This window comes from Haliotis rufescens, unplaced genomic scaffold, assembly GCF_023055435.1.
Source record: "Haliotis rufescens isolate VD_foot unplaced genomic scaffold, xgHalRufe1.0.p SCAF_13, whole genome shotgun sequence".
Classification (NCBI taxonomy): Eukaryota; Metazoa; Mollusca; class Gastropoda; order Lepetellida; family Haliotidae; genus Haliotis; species Haliotis rufescens.
The window spans coordinates 3,618,406-3,639,361 of record NW_025963813.1 but is presented as its reverse complement, the minus strand read 5'-3'; the positions used below and the strand labels follow the sequence as shown (position 1 = coordinate 3,639,361).

General features: G+C 40.6%; 1 protein-coding gene across 4 annotated transcripts in view; it reads left to right on the top strand.

Annotated features, from left to right (window-relative positions):
- Positions 1-20,956, top strand: part of LOC124116921 — a 189,967-nt gene that overhangs the window by 85,428 nt on the left and 83,583 nt on the right. For all 4 annotated transcript variants that reach the window (XM_046478559.2, XM_048394089.1, XM_046478562.2 and 1 more), the window contains one exon: positions 13,100-13,145. The gene's annotated coding sequence lies outside the window, so the exon portion shown is untranslated. The remainder of the gene's footprint in view (positions 1-13,099; positions 13,146-20,956) is intronic.

Here is a 20,956-nt window from a genome sequence, read left to right as displayed (position 1 = left end):
GGACAATGATAGACATGTTGCTTTGTAACACTTAGGTAATGAAAGAAGATAAATAAGTTAGGCATTGGCATTTCCAGTAATGAAAGAATATCGCCAAGGGTTCTGTGAATTGATTAAGCTCAAATTGATGCTTTTGGGAAGGAGTTGATTGCCTGGCTGAAGTTTTTATTTCTTATATATCGATGGGATATCCTTGGGTGCAAGCCATTTGTTAGCAGACTGCTGTTTTTTATAGACCAAGAATAGGTGATGAGATGGTGTCTTTCTGTCTGTGACAGGGGGACAGTCATTGGGAAGGGTGGGGAAGCTGACAAGGGTCAAGAGGGGATAGCTGGAAGGGGATATGGGAGTGGGTAGCAGGAGGGGTTAGCAAGATCGGGATAGTACTTGAGGGTAGCAGGAGGGGACAGTGGGAGGGGTAAGCAAGAGGGGGTAGCAAGGTCAGGATAGTACCAGAGGGTAGCAGGAGGGGACAGTGCGAGGGGTAAGCAAGAGGGGGTAGCAAGGTCAGGATAGTACCAGAGGGTAGCAGGAGGGGACAGTGCGAGGGGTAAGCAAGAGGGGGTAGCAAGGTCAGGATAGTACCAGAGGGTAGCAGGAGGGGACAGTGCGAGGGGTAAGCAAGAGGGGGTAGCAAGGTCAGGATAGTACCAGAGGGTAGCAGGAGGGGACAGTGCGAGGGGTAAGCAAGAGGGGGTAGCAAGGTCAGGATAGTACCAGAGGGTAGCAGGAGGGGACAGTGGGAGTGGGTAGCAGGAGGGGGTAGCAAGGTCAGGATAGTACCAGAGGGTAGCAGGAGGGGACAGTGGGAGTGGGTAGCAGGAGGGGGTAGCAAGGTCAGGATATTACCAGAGGGTAGCAGGAGGGGACAGTGGGAGTGGGTAGCAGGAGGGGGTAGCAAGGTCAGGATAGTACCAGAGGGTAGCAGGAGGGGGGAGGGGGTAGCAAGGTCAGGATATTACCAGAGGGTAGCAGGAGGGGACAGTGGGAGGGGTAAGCAAGAGGGGGTAGCAAGGTCAGGATAGTACCAGAGGGTAGCAGGAGGGGACAGTGGGAGTGGGTAGCAGGAGGGGGTAGCAAGGTCAGGATATTACCAGAGGGTAGCAGGAGGGGACAGTGGGAGTGGGTAGCAGGAGGGGGTAGCAAGGTCAGGATAGTACCAGAGGGTAGCAGGAGGGGACAGTGGGAGTGGGTAGCAGGAGGGGGTAGCAAGGTCAGGATAGTACCAGAGGGTAGCAGGAGGGGGGAGTGGGTAGCAGGAGGGGGTAGCAAGGTCAGGATATTACCAGAGGGTAGCAGGAGGGGACAGTGGGAGTGGGTAGCAGGAGGGGTTAGCAAGATCGGGATAGTACTTGAGGGTAGCAGGAGGGGACAGTGGGAGGGGTAAGCAAGAGGGGGTAGCAAGGTCAGGATAGTACCAGAGGGTAGCAGGAGGGGACAGTGCGAGGGGTAAGCAAGAGGGGGTAGCAAGGTCAGGATAGTACCAGAGGGTAGCAGGAGGGGACAGTGCGAGGGGTAAGCAAGAGGGGGTAGCAAGGTCAGGATAGTACCAGAGGGTAGCAGGAGGGGACAGTGGGAGTGGGTAGCAGGAGGGGGTAGCAAGGTCAGGATAGTACCAGAGGGTAGCAGGAGGGGGACAGTGGGAGGGGTATAGGAAAGGGTCATTGGGAGGAGGACAGTGAGAGTGTGCAGTGGGAGGTTGTAGTAAGAGAAGGGAAGCAGGAAGTGTATAGAGAAACGAAGGGACAAAGCTGGAGGGGGTCAGCAGGAGAGGGAAGCTGAGGTGTCACTTTTAAGCTTCATTGAGAGCTGACTGAAAGTGGAACTTGTGGCTGAATGTAATTGGTGTGTTCCCCCAACTGTAACCAGGCTGAAGTGTGTCATTGTAAACTCCAACTCATTTAACTGGTGCTCACACCGTTAACCATTGGTTTCATCATTGATCATTATCATTTGTAATATATCTGACTGAGCAAAAATTATCATTCACTCAAGGAACACTTCAGAGAGCTCACAGAATTAACAGCTGACTTGGCGCTGTATTGATCTGGACGTTATGAGGATGAAAGCAGGTAATACAGTTGTTGCACTGGTTTACAGGACCTCAAGGTCACAAATTGTCTGGAGTTGAACAGTGTCTCTGAATTTACATGTTCTGTTCTGTTAGGACAAAATAAATGAATCTGAAAAAAAGGCAGTATCGACTGTCCACTGGGAGATGAAGCAAGCAGCACCATTTGATTAAAAAGCCGCAGTATAATTGAAAATGATCACAGCTATGTCCTCCAACCATCTGTTATGTAAAGGAGTAACCATGTTATCTTCTGGAGGTGATGGTTTATCCAAGAAACAAAAATGTCTTGAGAAGAGATGGAAAATTGGGTTTTGTTCCATGTTTCTGACAAATTAATTTTTGTCAAGTGATGAAAAATATAATCATTTCAAGTTGTAATTCCAAGATAAATTATTAATTTTAGACAAACAAGAATAATGCGAGGATCAATGGTCATGATATCAATCACTTGACTGTCTGGTCCAGACTTGATTGATAACAGACAGTCATCATATTGCTGCAGTATTGCTGAATGCAGGGTTAAAAAAAACAGCAACTAAAACAAGCAAACAAGAATAATGCATGAAATATACATATTAAACCAATAATCATTGATAACCTGATCATCATATGAATGTTTTGCTGTGAAGTCTATTCATATGTAGCATGCTCTTTGTATCAATATTTCAACAATGCTTGGTCAGAAGTTGTTTCACCAAGGTTACAACATTCAAGGCCTCAGTCAAACTTTAAAAAGTTTTATGGTGGACATTTCCAAATTTGACGCATTTCCCTATTTTGACTTGTACCAATATGTTCACATGTTTTTTCAGTTGAACAATTGACTTGCCTTGGAATGTCTTTGTGATGGTGCCACTGGTAGTGCAGGATATGCTCACCTTTCCACAAACACCTGGTATCATCACTATTTGATAGTGATTCATAAACACATGCTCATGATATAGTCAGAATCGTATAATTGACTATGATTTTGGCAGAGATTTTTTATGAATGTATGAAGGGTTTTGTCACATTTATTCAGTAGATTGGTGTGCAAGGATGGCCCCCGTGTCTCAAGTCACAGCAATGCACTCTACAGAGTTGTGTCCCTTCATTGTGCAAGGATTGGTTGTCTATGCATGGGTTCAAGTGTCAGTTTCCTCAGTCGATGAGCCTTGTCAACACAAAACCCATGCTTGTGGCTTACACCAACCTTATTAATGTAGGTTTAGAACCTGCATCACTTTGGGCTTTCATTCCTTCAACATAAATGCCAAACTTTAAAACTTGGTTTACGAATCCTCAGACTTCCAAAAATTAAAATTAAAATGTGAATTTGTTTTAACAAAATTGAAAAGCAGTTGTTTTTCATTCTGTTAACAAGAAATAAGTGAAATGTTTAAAAGAAAACTCATGAATCCCATATTGATTTAACATCCTAAGTAGTGTGAAAGCTCAACGTACCACCCTTGCCGGCCATGATGACCATCAAGTGAAGGAAAGTATTAACATCAACAGACACTTTTGAATGTATCTCATTGAACATGTTGAAAAATATCTTTCCTCTAATGTATGTATGTTCTTAATGGTTTCATTGTATTGTGTCACTGAAATGCCCTGATAATATTTCTAGGTTTGTCAGCACCTTATCCGTGCTTGTGGTTTCACCAAAGTGGTAAATGTTTGAGACCTGCATCACTTCAGGCTTTCCTCCCACATTAAGCTGTTAAAAGCAGCCTTTAACCCAACTTACTCACTAACTCTTATTCATTATGAATTCATGGATTGAATAAATTTGTGTTCCATATTTTGGACAAACTCCATTACTCTTACCGTTTGAGAGTTTTCTCCTTGATTAAGGAGATCAAAGTCATTAGCATCATTACATTCCTTTCATAGAATAACAGGCCTTGGAAATGAAAAGCAAAATTCAATATGACAGAATAATAAAATAAATTATTGTTTGGCAATTCTAATCTAATTACACTGATCTTTGATAAGATGTGAGCAGTGCTAGCTGGCCTGTGTAATGTCATTTAGAGATGAACAGCAAATCAGGTTTGCCATATTAGGGCATGGATCTAAAATCGGGAAGTTCCTACAGGCTAAATGAAGCATTATGGGGAAAATTATGTTTGTGGTGGGTTGTAAACAAAGGGAAGATCGTGTTACAAGGCACCACTTGGGTGTATTGAGTTTCCTGAGTGAGGATGGCATTGAATTATTGATTCACTGCTGAAGATTCGTTTGACCTACAAAACCAAAACTCACAGTCTACTGGCTACAAGTCCCTCCTTAATTAGGCACAGTGATATGCTGCTTCACATTTCACAAAGCAATCTTAGTGCTACGACTGTCATACGTCAATGTTAAAGTATGAGAGTTACAGTCATCTTAGAGCCAAGATTGCTTTGTGAAACGTGACACTGATACTGATTTTGCACAAATCTTCACAAAAGTCATGATATTTTTTTTCTAATTTGTCTATTTTTGTATTGGTTGGTCTCGTAACCCTAAGTTCACTTCTCTGTAAAAACAAACTGACTGTGAAGGTATTGGTAGCTTTGTAGTAAAATCTGAGCAGTATATCACATACTGATGGCTGGACAACCACATGTCCTCAGTGGAATGTGTTAGGTCTTTTGGTTAGTGCTTATTAACAACTTTCTGGTCACCTCATTGGTGCTATATCAACATCTTCTGGTCACCTCATTGGTGCTATACCAACAACTTTCTGGTCACCTCATTGGTGCTATACCAACATCTTTCTGGTCACCCCATAGGTGCTATACCAACAACTTTCTGGCCACCTCATTGGTGCTATACCAACAACTTTCTGGTCACCTCATTGGTGCTATACCAACATCTTTCTGGTCACCTCATTGGTGCTATACCAACAACTTTCTGGTCACCTCATTGGTGCTATATCAACAACTTTCTGGTCACCTCATTGGTGCTATACCAACAACTTTCTGGTCACCTCATTGGTGCTATACCAACAACTTTCTGGTCACCTCATTGGTGCTATATCAACATCTTTCTGGTCACCTCATTGGTGCTATACCAACAACTTTCTGGTCACCTCATTGGTGCTATATCAACAACTTTCTGGTCACCTCATTGGTGCTATACCAACATCTTTCTGGTCACCTCATTGGTGCTATATCAACATCTTTCTGGTCACCTCATTGGTGCTATATCAACATCTTCTGGTCACCTCATTGGTGCTATATCAACATCTTTCTGGTCACCTCATTGGTGCTATACCAACATCTTTCTGGTCACCTCATTTGTGCTATACCAACATCTTCTGGTCACGTCATTGGTGCTATATCAACAACTTTCTGGTCACCTCATTGGTGCTATACCAACATCTTTCTGGTCACCTCATTGGTGCTATACCAACATCTTTCTGGTCACCTCATTGGTGCTATATCAACATCTTTCTGGTCACCTCATTGGTGCTATACCAACAACTTTCTGGTCACCTCATTGGTGCTATATCAACATCTTTCTGGTCACCTCATTGGTGCTATATCAACATCTTTCTGGTCACCTCATTGGTGCTATATCAACATCTTCTGGTCACCTCATTGGTGCTATATCAACATCTTTCTGGTCACCTCATTGGTGCTATATCAACATCTTTCTGGTCACCTCATTGGTGCTATACCAACATCTTTCTGGTCACCTCATTGGTGCTATATCAACATCTTCTGGTCACCTCATTGGTGCTATATCAACATCTTTCTGATCACCTCATTGGTGCTATACCAACAACTTTCTGGTCACCTCATTGGTGCTATATCAACATCTTTCTGGTCACCTCATTGGTGCTATATCAACATCTTTCTGGTCACCTCATTGGTGCTATATCAACATCTTTCTGGTCACCTCATTGGTGCTATATCAACATCTTTCTGGTCACCTCATTGGTGCTATATCAACAACTTTCTGGTCACCTCATTGGTGCTATATCAACATCTTCTGGTCACCTCATTGGTGCTATACCAACATCTTCTGGTCACCTCATTGGTGCTATACCAACATCTTTCTGGTCACCTCATTGGTGCTATATCAACAACTTTCTGGTCACCTCATTGGTGCTATATCAACATCTTTCTGGTCACCTCATTGGTGCTATACCAACATCTTTCTGGTCACCTCATTGGTGCTATATCAACATCTTTCTGGTCACCTCATTGGTGCTATATCAACCTCTTTCTGGTCACCTCATTGGTGCTATATCAACATCTTTCTGGTCACCTCATTGGTGCTATACCAACATCTTTCTGGTCACCTCATTGGTGCTATATCAACATCTTTCTGGTCACCTCATTGGTGCTATACCAACATCTTTCTGGTCACCTCATCTGTGCTTTATCAACATCTTTCTGGTCACCTCATTGGTGCTATCTTTCCAGGCACCTCTGTGTTCTCGCCATACTCAGGTCTGATTAAAGATCCCAGATGGCGTCATCTTGTTTATTGTTTCTGTTATAACACAGCTCTGAATGTCTGTCTAGTTAAGTCGAATACTGTTGATAAGAATCTTGAGTAAATATTTCTAAATTATGTTTTCAAGTTTAAAGTAGTTGAAGATAGTGTTGACTTAAGAGAAGGGCTCTGCCTGAGACCATGTTGATTGCAGCATGCTGTCATACCTCAAACTGCCTTTGAAAAACTATGGCAGTTTGTACAAGCTTTTAAGCTTGAATAGTTTTTCCAAAAATTCCCCAACAGCAATTAAACACAGAATTTAAATAGTCTGTGAAAAGTGTTCAGGAACCTGGAAATACCAAGGCATGAGTAAGGACCATTGCTAGACTGAAAAGCAATGTCCTTCTTTGACGACAAGTGTGTTTAGTGGTGTGGCTGTCAGGTTTGTGAAGCAATTCGTTTAGTAAATTAGTTCTTGGGGTTGAGTTGTCAGATCAGATTTGCTATTTTTTTAAGACATGTACTCTTTGATAAACTGAAATATTTCATCTGTGCCCTGAATGTTGAAGAGATTTTCTACAACCTCAAGGTATGTATAATTTGACACGAACCACATCTACCGTCATTCATTGATGTCATGGTTTTGAGCGAACACACATTTGTTTCAAAGTTATGTGATGAACATGTCAGGTGCGGCAGTGAAAGCCTCATCACATGCAGTATTTTCATCTCTTTTACAGACTCTCATACATATATTTAATAATACAACCACCCCATTCCATCCCTCATCACATTCTCAGCTCTTGAAATTATGAGACTTGAGGGTTCCTTAATACTTGGGAGGTCCCCAATAGAAGTATTTATACAGGACTTCATTCCTGGGACAATATGTTAGTCTGGCAATATTTGTGTCTGTTTTTGTTGCATCGCCAAAAGTAGTTATTCTACTTTGACACTGAAGAAATATTCATGCTGATTGATCAAAATAAGATTAAAATCAGGAATCAAATTCCATTCAATACCTGAAAATTAAATGTCTTTTCACACTCAAAATTGAGCATGAAAATATAGATTTATCGATAGCCTTTGATCGATGCATATAATAATGGCTGCCGATAACCCATTAGAAATGTATGCATTTGATATCGGAATATTAGCAGATGTTTTTGTCATTCGTTGGCCACAACATGATAAAGCGCTCAGTGCCAAATTAAATAAGAGGTATCTAACTATAGATTAGATCCCTCAAATTTCAAAACACAGTAGGTTTATCTAGATCTCCTCGGTGAATATCAACAATATTCTAGTTGTACCACCAAAGCCTGTACATAATAAAGCCTAGGTCTAGTGTTGACTGCATGTGCAACAATCCATGCTTTGAAAAATTTACAGGTATGAAATCAAAGTTCGAAACCTGTAGATTGAAAACACACCAGGCTTATCTTCACTCCACCATGTCACAATGACAAAACAAACGCTAACCTGGTGGGGTTGCGAAAGAAGTGCTTCTTTGTGACTTTGTTCTTTCATCGTGAGATTGATCTGAAAAAGATTGTATCATATTAAGACACCACTTCCCCCTACTTTCTCTAACATTTTTTCCTAGCTCCCCAAATGCCGCGATCCTCACCCCTGATAAATTACCAGCAAAAACAGAACTCGGTCATTTTTTATGACACAACGACCCCCTCTGTCCCCCCACCATTTTTGGGTGAGTGAGTGAGTGAGAATGGTTTTACACTGCTAATAGCAATATTCCGGCAATATCACAGTGGGGGACCCCAGAAATGTGCTTCACACATTGTACCCATGTTGGGAATCGAACCCGGGTGTTTGGTGTGACAAGCGAACGCTATAACCACAAGGCTACCCGACCGCCCCACCACCATTGTTGGAAATATTTTGGCGACCCCACTCTTTTGCTGTGTCATTTTTTCATGACTTCCCCCAATCCCTACCCCTCCTCTAATCTTACTGGCACCCCCCTCCCCTATTATTAATTATCAGTCCCCAGTAGCTGTGATGAAAGCTTTTTCACAGACATTAATCACACTATTACTGTGCTTCAAATGTACCTAGCTATGTTGAAAGTGGTTCTTTTAGTTTTTTAAGACGTCAGTCAATCTTGGCAAATATTTTTCATGAGAGATGTATATGTAAAATATAGGTTAAATCTATTGATTTTTCCGAAACTGAACAATACGGGGCCAAGCAGAGATAACTGAACATATCACTCACATGTGAGTGAGCAATATATTGTCTACAGCCTGACTACTCAATATATTTATGAGCATGGTTGCATCTAAAAGAATCACTGCTGCCAAGAAGACAGCTTGGTACAATTTAAATATACTACTCAAAAAGGTTTAGGAACACCTGATTCTTTCAAATTACATTAGTTAATCTATCATGCCATTACAGATAAACTGCAGTGATAAAAAGAATCTGGTGATCCGAAACTTATTTTACGAGAAGTGACATGAAAAAAATGGGGTGATAATTAATTTAACTGAGATAGGTATTGGTAATATATTTGTCAGGTACAGTTATTGTCAAAATGAAAGGAAGAGGTAAGGTGAAATAGGGTTTAATGTCACGTCCAAGATTATTGCACTTATATAGCGTGATTGAAGACATGCTTCAACCAAGTCAGAGAGACTGACCACCCGATTCTGTTAGTCGCCTCTTACGATAAGCATAGTCACCTTTTATGGTAAGCATGGGTTGCTGAAGACCTATTCTACCCCGGATCTTCACAGGTCTACTTTATAGGCATATTGGGTAGTCATTCACTGTGTTAATAGTTTCACACATGGAGAATAAATAATAGTTCAACTTTTTTTTAAATAGTTTCACCACATATTGACACATATGTATGTAAGAAAACATCACACTATATTTGTGAGTATGCTCTTTTTTCTGAGCATAGAAAATGGTAATATAATAACCTTGATCATTATGTTTTTCTTGTAATGTTTCTGAAGTGTAACAATCCATTGATGATGTCATACAGGGCTGATGTATGATGTCACACGTCAAGGTTACATTACAGTGGTCAGGGTTTAAAGAACATGATGGCACTACTTCCCTTTCACCTTTGTCGTATCAATACACGACATATCGTAAAATGGGTCTTGGTTGGTGCATGTCATCATATCCCCAAAACAATGGATCAATGCTCATGATGTCAATCACTGGATTGTCTTGTCCAGATTTTATTTATTTACAGACAGCCATCATCCATCCAGAATTTTGCTGAGTGTGACGTTAAACAACCCATTCTAACCTGAATTTCCCTGACGTCTCATAGAGGTATTTTAAAAACATAAATTACCTGTGAAGGTCCTCATTAGAATTTGTCTTCAGCAATCCATGCTTGTTGGAATCGGGTGGTCAGACTTGCTGACTTGGGTGATGGACGTCATCATATCCCAGTTGCGTAGACCGCTGCTGATGATGCTCAACAAACAAACTTACACCAGTAAAAGTCATTAACCTGATACCGACAGTGATGTGTCACGACCATTCCACTTCTCATTGGTTTCACCAAAGTTGTGACCATCCAAACCCTGCACCAAATTGACACTCACTTTCTCACCCTCCCATTGTGATTCAGTCTGTCACTCATGTCATTATGAGTACAGAAACTCCAAGACCTCATTCCAAAAGCAATCTCTGTTCTCCCACTGTCCCGAGTCCCGTACTTTGACATAGACGTATGATGGTCATTACGCTAAGATCCTTTGTGGACCAGAACTCTGGAGATTCTAATTGTGAGATTGACACCTGTCTCCTGGTGGCCTGCGAGACTTGACATTTTGTATTCCAGTCATGGCAGATATATCAAGAAGCAATTTTCCAAACTGCAGAAAAAATGTCAGATCCACAAGTAGTGGAACCTGTTTGGCTCCAGTGATAATTTGTTTCACAAAACAAAACAGTTTGAATGTTTAAAAAACAGGCGTTTAACATCGTTTTCTAATTCCCTTGATCTCTGAGGGCACAGAAGAAGCTTGCAAGTTCTGTGTCTCTATCATTTGTGACTGTCTGAAGTGATGGATGCATCATTTAAAGGAAATACAAAAATATGAGAGCTATAGGTTCTGAAGCTCACCCTTCGCAATGATACTGTATTGGGAAAATGCGTTACAGTGACACAGCACCCTGAATCCCCTGTTTGAGGCATATTGAAGATGTTTTATTATAAATAGCATTATAAAAGCATATGGCAAATAAATATCTTCAAGGAAAGACAACACAAATACAAAAGGCCAACCATGTATTATGGAAAACGGCTTATGTTATTTTTCCTCCCCTGAAATCTCATCAGCTTAAAATGCTGGACCTGCCTAGCACTGATTTTTGGTTGGGAGAGTAATGGGTGCTGGATAGACATTAAGATAATCAACAACTATTAAAAGACATCTTACATCTTTTTTGTTCCTAAATAGTCATTTCAGCAAACAATAGCCTATATAGGTACATGTGTAATCAATATAAATGAAGTTCATTACAGAAGTAAATATTTGGTTTCATAAGTGACAGTGTTATAGATAATTTATATTGGGTATTAAATATGCCATTAAGAATTCATATTTTTGGTTTTTAAGTTGTGATGCATTCACTTAGTCATCAAACTCTCGTCTTGATAGAAGCAAAAATCTAGAAAGGGACCAATACTTGACACTTTTAAGGAGTGCCATTCCTGGAGTTGACAGGGCTCATTGAAACATGGAAATAAGGTGTCTCCTGCCTCATGATAAAACTGATAACACCAGCTAGCTACAGATGTTGGAAAGTTAGACCGTGGTCGGCCTCGTGGTGGGCCTTTAAAGTCTGGAAAACTTTTAAAGATCTGGACCATTGAGCTGTATGCCTTTTTCTGGGCTAATTTAGTGTGTACAGCGTGAGGGATATTGCAGAGTTCAACAACCTTTGTTAAATGTTCCTAATAAAAGCTTTGCCATGAGGCCACTCTTTTTTAATTTTATGTTTCACAGATTTTTTCCAGCTTTTCCACACAAGTCATTCTGACGTGGAATTAAAACTGCGATTGGCTTCTGGAATTACTGATGTTGACATGAAATTTATAGATAACATTTTATATTGTGTAAAAGGGTCTACATTACTAGCGGGAGACATAACAAAAATAAATATTTTGATATTTGATTTCTTTCTTTTCCGGCTGCTTTTCGTAGGGGCGGCAGGCCCATGAAAATATAAAAAAATGTGTGGCCTTTTATGGCTGTGGACATTTCATTTACCCTTTCTTTTCTGAGCTCCATGTCATAGACACCCAAAAGGGAGTACTTTTTAAAGGAATAGTTGTGTCCTGTTTGGGTTTTCTTTTTTAATAATCAAAATTACCAGATCAAGATGGTAAAGAAATGAAGCTGATGTCACCTTCTCTGGAGGTGTCTTCAGATCTTCAGAAAGGTGCCATAATGGAGTTTATTACCCATAGGGAAATTAGCAAATGAATATCGAATGTGCACTAGTGCAAATATAAATCGCACACATCTTCATCCGAACGGCATTGTTGAGGTAATTTGAATTTTGACGTAAGGTTGGAATGACATCAGACTGGATATGACATCAAAGCTGAAGATTGTTGACGTCATTCGACAATTGAGCTTTTCTACGATGGGGGTCGTGATCAGTGCATTTTTCTAAAGGGCAGCTCTGAAGGATCAACAAATAATGTGAAGTGAAGAAATTATTGCATTTGCATGTGTGTCATACTGATTTTACAAAACATTTCCATGGAAGCTTTATATACGTTCTTGTATTTTGCTTCACGAGCTGTGGTCGCAAAATGCACCCTTCTTTTCTGAAAAGCTATATCCAAGCTTGCAGTGATCCTTCTCAAAGTGGTTATACACAATAGTATAACCAGATCTGGAAACACTGTGTCCATCACTGTCAGTGTCCCAGACACATATGTCACATGTGTGTTGTCAGTAGTGTTATCCACACAACTAACAATATGTATGGAGAGGTAATGCATAGACTGTGTTGGAGTTGGGGCTTATTGATGCCAGTAAGGTTTGTTATTAGTGGTATATGTGACAAATAAAAGAATTCGGACACTTTTTTGAGTGCAATACATGTAATTAATGTCTCAGCTAAACCATATAAAAATGTATCAAGCACGGATGTTTTGGAAGTGGAAGGTTGCATTTTGTGATCACATTTGCCAAAAAAAATGTTTTTACCAGATCACATGTCAGTTTCCCAGGAAATGATTTTTTATTCTTCTAAAAGGAGAAATTGCACCTCTGCAACACCCCTATCCAGAGGCCTCTGAATGTGTATAACAATGTATGTCGTTTATATGTTGGTCTGACTATAATTTTGGGATACTATGCAGTGATAAAGATTGTAGTAATAATCTCTTTGCAGTGTTGTGTCCCTTTGGTACCAGGATCCCAAGGTGTATTCTGTAAAGCAGCTTTAAACCTCCCTGCCTCCCTCCTTCACTCCATCACTTACTCCTTGACTCCTCTCACTTTCACACCTTCACTCACTCACTCACTCACAAGCCAGTGAGGTCATGAAGGACATTGTTATTGCATTTGTTCATGTATTTGTTTCTCCCTGTTTCAGGACAGCTGTGAACATCACAACATGAAGTGATCCTGTTACGTTTCATGTAAGTCAACCTAGATAAGCTCAGCTCACTCTATATAATAATGTTTCACACATGGTTCCATGGAAACCAAAAATAAGGATGACCATATCACAGCAAAACATAATTTGTCTCACAACACCTGAAAAAATACCCACATAAATTCTTTAATCAATCTGCTATTAAAAAGAAAGAAACTGTATGACACGAAGCACTGACAACATATTTGTCTCCAGCTGAAACATCCAAGCCCCTGATACTTATTAACGTCAGAATTTTGCATTGTCTGCCCCATACAGTGTGGGAGGGTGCTCATGCTGTCAACCACTGGTTTGACATGCATGCTGTCATCTACCTCAACGCTGTAGCTGGAATAGTGTTATCTGTGGAATATAACAGTGAACAAAAAAGTATAATGATCTTTATTCTCAGAAAGCACAAGTTTCCGGGGATTGCAGTGATAATGATCAAATGTTATTTTAGGCTTCTGCTTCATGACTGTCACTCAATTTTACAGGATGTTGCAAAAACAGCATTTTCAGCATCAACAGACACAGATTTAAATCAATTCACCAAACTGGGTATGAGTATCATACATAAATGATAAGGTCACAGACCACATTGTATGTTGTGATAGGTGAGCTACATGACCCTTGCTGTAGGTTTCTTAAACTACAAATTGAATTTTTGTTGAAATTGTTTCCCTTTTTTAAATCAGCAAAAAACTGTGGAAAATGATTTCTCCAGCAAATCTCAAGGGAAGCAAAACCCTTTCAGCTTGACTGAAAACTTGTAGCCCAGCTGTTCAGGGATGCCATTTTAAACCAAATATTTTAGGGTTCTGTGTACCTAAATGAATATATAATTCGTTTCTATTAAATTATGAGTGAGTGAGTTTGATTTTACGCCACTTTTAGCAATATTCCAGCAATATCACCGCGGGGGACACCAGAAATGTGCTTCACACATTGTACCCATGTCGGGAATCGAACCCAGATCTTCAGCGTGATGAGCCAAACGCATTTAACCACAAGGCTACCCAATCGCCCCTAATTAAATTATGTAGATTACTCATTTTGTATGAATTTCTTTACACAAATAAGTCATCAAAATACACATGTATGCATATTTAAAAACGCCATCTCATTGAGCAATCCTCACATCACACTGATGAAACATCCATCATTACTGTTGTCTATCACAAGTCAGAAAAATATGTGACTTTAAGAACTTCCATTTAAAAAAAACCTGAAAACAATTTGAAATCAGTAGTATCATATGGCCTATAATTTCACATCCTTTGACGAAAACTGTTTGGCAATTTGGGTCTCTCAGGCTTCAAAGGCTGATGAAAAGCAGAACACGAAACAACTCAATGAGAGATGCACAGACGATCCAACATTTCAAGGGCAATTAAAATCTAGGATATCAAGGAAAGAAAAACTATGCTTCCCATGCTGGAGGTACAGAAATTGTCGATCTCATAAGGTGACACTTTCAAAGGCGTCTTTGACCAAAAGTTATGGTGTTGATGCATCCCAATTCCTTATGGTGCCGTTTCAGCGGTTTTCAATTCAAATTGTCAATGTCTATTTTACAAAGGATACTGACATGTTTTTTGTCAGTGAATCTCCTTATTGGCGACCGGAGAATCCTCTGAAATGTATCACACTTAATGAAACGGCCGTCTGGAAATCGATCACGCTGTCTGTCAAAGAAGCCACATCGTTAAGGCACCACCGATGGTCTCTACTCAGCTGCCAATATTAGGTTTCCAATCTGAGAAGTGTATATACACTTTGCGAGAGACACATTTACCAATTCGGTGTAGACTTTTCAGTTTGTAGCTCCTCTTCTTTTGCCTTGTTAAACAGACGTTCTGATAGACCAGATTGGTGCTTCTTGTCGCCATGGTAATTTGTAACCTTATTGACTGAACAGCCCAAAGCAAGTCTATAATCTTAAAGTAAACAGTTTGAAAAACATTTTGTTTTTCACTGTCCTTTCTTGGCAGTTTTGTTCATAAACAACATTTTGTTTTGAAGCAGGAAAAATGTAAGGAGTTCAATTATTATGATCATTTGTTTTAATTTATGTTTATTATATCTTAAATGTTAAGTTGTAAAATTTCTGAAGTCATTTCAAAATACTATCCTGAGTTCTGAGATTATTTGTTTCATTATTTGTACTTATTACCGGCAAAACAAAAATTTTTTTGGTTCATAAATGTAAGTTAGCCTAAAAAAGTAAACAATGCTGTTAGCCCCTTACTTGGGATGAAAGTTTAATAACCTCAAGAAGACAAGCATGGAGAACAGGGGACCAATTATGTCCTGAAATGCCAACAAGAGACCAACATGGGGTACTGGGGACCAATTATGTCCTGAAATACCAAGAATGTCCAGTCAAACCTACAGGGAGACAAGAATTGGGTGCTGAGTATTATACAGTTGCTGTAATACTCTTAAGGCTTACTGAAACTTTTATCCTCAGTAGCAAGAAACATTCTATTGAGGCAACTGTCTCTCCAACCGGTTCAGTGATTGCTGATATAGTGTTAAATCATTGGCTCAAAGCGTTCTCTGAATACAGTTAAAATGCTTTTAAGATGCAACAAGAGACAATAATTGTTCATAGCTGTTGAAGAATTATTTCAAAACTTTTTTAGTTCTGAAAAAAAATACACAGCAAAGGAAAAATGTAAATTAGTTTTAACCCTGAACATGGACTAATTATTCAGGTCCATGCTCTGAATCAGGAGTTCATGTCTGTCTTTTGCGCTAATTTAGAATGAAAATTTCTTGTTGAAATGAGCAAACGATTCACATGGCCCAGTTTATAAGGGGTGTTAATGAAGCAACCCGATATAGGAGGCTGTCTTCAACCTCTTGCATCTCACTGACTTCAACCTCTTGCATCTCACTGACTTCACCCTCACACATCTCACTGTCTTCAACCTCTTGCATCCCATTGACTTCAACCTCTTGCATCCCATTGACTTCAACCTCTTGCATCTCACTGTCTTCAACCTCTTGCATCCCATTGACTTCAACCTCTTGCATCTCACTGTCTTCAACCTCTTGCATCCCATTGACTTCAACCTCTTGCATCCCATTGACTTCAACCTCTTGCATCTCACTGACTTACACCTCTTGCATCTCACTGTCCTATACCTCACACATCTCACTGACTTCAACCTCTTGCATCCCATTGACTTCAACCTCTTGCATCCCATTGACTTCAACCTCTTGCATCTCACTGACTTACACCTCTTGCAACTCACTGTCCTATACCTCACACATCTCACTGTCTTCAACCTCTTGCATCTCACTGACTTCAACCTCTTGCATCCCATTGACTTCAACCTCTTGCATCTCACTGACTTCAACCTCTTGCAACTCACTGTCCTATACCTCACACATCTCACTGTCTTCAACCTCTTGCATCTCACTGACTTCAACCTCTTGCATCTCACTGACTTCAACCTCTTGCATCCCACTGTATGCCGTAGCTATGGTGGTCTGTCAGCTAATACAGGGTCTGTTGGCAAGGACAGGGTCTGCTGTGGCTAGAGGAGGTCTGTTGGCAAGGACAGGGTCTGTTGGCTAGGACAGGGTCTGTTGGCAAGGACAGGGTCTGTTGGCTAGGACAGGGTCTGCTGTGGCTAGAAGAGGTCGGTTGGCAAGGACAGGGTCTGCTGTGGCTAGAGGAGGTCTGTTGGCAAGGACAGGGTCTGCTGTGGCTAGAGGACGTCTGTTGGCAAGGACAGGGTCTGCTGTGGCTAGAGGAGGTCTGTTGGCAAGGACAGGGTCTGTTGGCTAGGACAGGGTCTGCTGTGGCTAGAAGAGGTCGGTTGGCAAGGACAGGGTCTGCTGTGGCTAGAGGAGGTCTGTTGGCAAGGACAGGGTCTGCTGTGGCTAGAGGAGGTCTGTTGGCAAGGACAGGGTCTGCTGTGGCTAGAGGTCTGTTGGCAAGGACAGGGTCTGTTTTGGCTAGATGAGGTCTGTTTGCAAGGACAGGGTCTGTTGGCAAGGACAGGGTCTGTTGGCAATGACAGGGTCTGCTGTGGCTAGAGGTCTGTTGGCAAGGACAGGGTCTGTTTTGGCTAGATGAGGTCTGTTTGCAAGGACAGGGTCTGTTGGCAATGACAGGGTCTGTTGGCAATGACAGGGTCTGCTGTGGCTAGAGGTCTGTTGGCAAGGACAGGGTCTGTTTTGGCTAGATGAGGTCTGTTTGCAAGGACAGGGTCTGTTGGCTAGGACAGGGTCTGTTGGCAATGACAGGGTCTGTTGGCAATGACAGGGTCTGCTGTGGCTAGAGGTCTGTTGGCAAGGACAGGGTCTGTTTTGGCTAGATGAGGTCTGTTTGCAAGGACAGGGTCTGTTGGCTAGGACAGGGTCTGTTGGCAATGACAGGGTCTGTTGGCTAGGACAGGGTCTGCTGTGGCTAGAGGAGGTCTGTTGGCAAGGACAGGGTCTGCTGTGGCTAAAGGAGGTCTGTTGGCAAGGACAGGGTCTATTGGCTGGACGGCTAGGGTTTGGTTTTCCACCCAGACACAGTATGACGAATGGCAGCAAAGGGTTTAAAGGAGAACGCTTAAACAGAAAAGCATAGTGCCGTCAAAACTGAGAAATTGTGTAAAATTGAAGGATTTACACAAGAAGAAAAAAGATATCCATGATGTTGATGAAAGTTTCACTTGTGTCTTTCAACTGCATTTATTGTAAGTTTAAAGAGTTGAGAAACACTTGGGATTGCAAAGTAAACAGTAGTGCAACTGAGGAATGAGAGACTTGATCCTTATTGAAACTTTTTCTTTACAATTGAAAATCCCTTGTTTGTCTCTCTTCTTTTGATTCTCCTACAGGATTAATGTGGAAAAAAGTTCTTATTGCGGAGTGAAACATCTGAAGAGTTTTTGACAGACTTTCAAAAGACAAAAAAAAGTTCAGAAAGTTAAGCATTAAAGTTGAAAAAAAAAGTTTAGAATTCTGGAACAGGGGTTTCTTTTCTGACATATATAATGAATATGGTTGTCGTGAACAAACGGATATGACAAACTGTTTCCAAAGTCCTGACTGTGTGTAGTGGACTCTGTGTAGCCAACTGACCGAGAGAGCAAACTTTTCTTTATGTCCCTCTTAATAATGACATATATTGTGAACTAGAAAAATCTGTCAGTGTCACTCAGGGTCTAACCATTCTGTGATAACTATAGTTTGAGGAAGAGAATTTATGGATGGCAACCTCTTTATCATGAGGAACACAACATTTCAGAGTACATCGGGTGAATAAATGCCATGAGGCAGAGAGCATATATATGTACATGTAAGGACAACAAACTTAATAAGATAAGAAAAGGTGGAAACTAACAAGGGAAGCCAACAGATGATTGGCACTGATAGGTGATTAGCAATAGACAACAACAACAAAATTGACAGTTCTCTAAAATAATAATAACATCAAAAACATAAGAATAGAACATGTAGAATGACAGGAAATAGTTAGAACAATTGATAGCACAAAAGACCAACAGTTGAAATAGTACAAGGATTAAGTATGACTAAAGGAGCAATGTGAGATCAGAGCAAACTCCATTTAAAAAAATAGCTCAGGGGGGATTGTTTTGTTTTTTGGTGTTTATTTGGCTTTTTTTATTCCTATGATTGGTGCAGGGACTTTATAGATTACTGATGGCAGAAGCAGGGGGAGCATTCAGCTTTGTGAGCAATACCCCCTCTGGAGATGGGATCTAGTTAAGACGATACAACTCATTACTTCCAAGACATTCAGGGGCAGGGGTGACCCATCAGTTTAGGTGCATTTGCGTCCTTTCAAATTTCTCTGTGCAGAGTTGTGTCCCTTAGGAATGCCTGGATCCTATGACTGTATAATCAATAATCAGTCAACACCACACCAGAAGTTGCTTTGGACATCTGATTTGACATGATATATCTGAAATATTTTTCAAAGCTGAGGTAAATGCATTCAATCAATCATTGAGCAGGGTTGCATCCCTTAGATACCAGGATCTGCTGATCATGAGAAGGTGTTAAAGTTTGAGTGACGGAGTGGGGGAATGAGTGTGTGTGTGTGTGTGTGTGTGTGTGTGTGTGTGTGTGTGTGTGTGTGTGTGTGTGTGTGTGTGTGTGTGTGTTTTGTCACACTGATCACATCATTTTCCTATGTTCATTTGGAGCATCAGACTCCAGGTATTCAGCTGTTGTTAACATTTTTTAAATAATATCATTATCTAGCAAATGAGCAGTTAAAAGATATGAAAAACTATACTGCTAAATGTTTGCTTACATCATAGGGCCATGGGGTAGCCTAGTGGTTGAGTCATTCACTCGTCACACTGAAGACCCGGGTTCGATTTCCCATATGGGTACAATGTGTGTGGTATCTCCTGCCATGATATTGCTGGAATATTGCTCAAAGCGGCAAAATAACATACTCACTCACTTACATTATAAATTTCCCTAGCTATGGCCCTGACACAAGGCATTAATTACAACACAGAACTTGCCTTAGAGCATGTTTACCTCATCTGTCTCTAAAGGCCATATTTACAGGTATGGTGTTCCACTTTTGATGGGGATATTTTCATCTTTCTATGATACAGGAAATTGATTCTCATCATGTGTCATGTGTATATTTAAATAGAGAGACATACCTGGTTATCCCTCCCAAAAGTTGAGTAGTATACAGTCAAGTCAAGACGACATGGCTGGTTGCATATGATTATGTCGGATTAACAAGTATGTCGGATAAACCAAATTAAGTAGTACCAACGTTCGTTGGTCATAGTTCGCGAAAGGCTCTTCTGACGTGACCTGTAATGGGATGTCCTCGGCGATAGCGAGAACTTGTATCTGATTTTAATGAGATTGAGGTCATCTAAGCATGTGATTAATCCTGTTTTCTTTATTTAAAACATTAATTGTTTATTGTTGAGCAAGGTTTATCTCTGCAGCTTCGTAATATGCAGCTACCAGCTGACTCGTCTCCTACAAAACACGGGCTGTGTACTCGCAGCCAGATGACCATGGAGTACGCTGATCACTGTGTCGAATTAACAAGACTGATTAATGAGTGATTTCGGTAATTTGTTGCAAATTAGGAGTGTTGGAGTCGGAGGGTCTAAATAGCACTGATTTAGTCAGTTCCCATCATTAGTGTCGGATTAACGAGTGTCGGATTAACGAGACTTGACTGTATATTGTAATTGTTATATCTTCGCCTGGCATTGTGATCACATGACAACTCAGAACTTCAACAAACACTTCGTATCACTCAAAACAGTCTTTACTACAACATCGCCATATCAGCACTTGCACCTAGATCGGCAATCATCTCTCACGTCGTCAACTACCTCACCAGAGTTACTAGTACCTACAACTTACCAAGTTTAGAATACAGACACTAATGAATGATAGCTCATGAACCCATGGACGTCGACATGTTTGGTCATGTGAGTAGCTGTACTTCACTAGCCTCTTACACATAATACAAACTTCATGCATCGCATGCAACTTTCCTCATATAACAAAATGATTAATTGTTCATGACATGTTCCAGTTTCCACTTTTGATTGATTGAAGTCAACTTGTGGACATACAAGGGCCTGAAACTAATAAAGGTTTCAAATTGAAAAAGAACAAGGCATCGTGGTCAGAATGCAAAGTTTGCTTTCTCCTCTATTCTCAAAACACAGATCCGCTGAACATGTTGAAACTTGCTTGACACATAAGAGGTATAAAATCATAAAATGTCAAAGGAGAAAAAAAAATTGATAGGATTAAAAACATTTTTCTCAGAAAGAACAAAGCCCA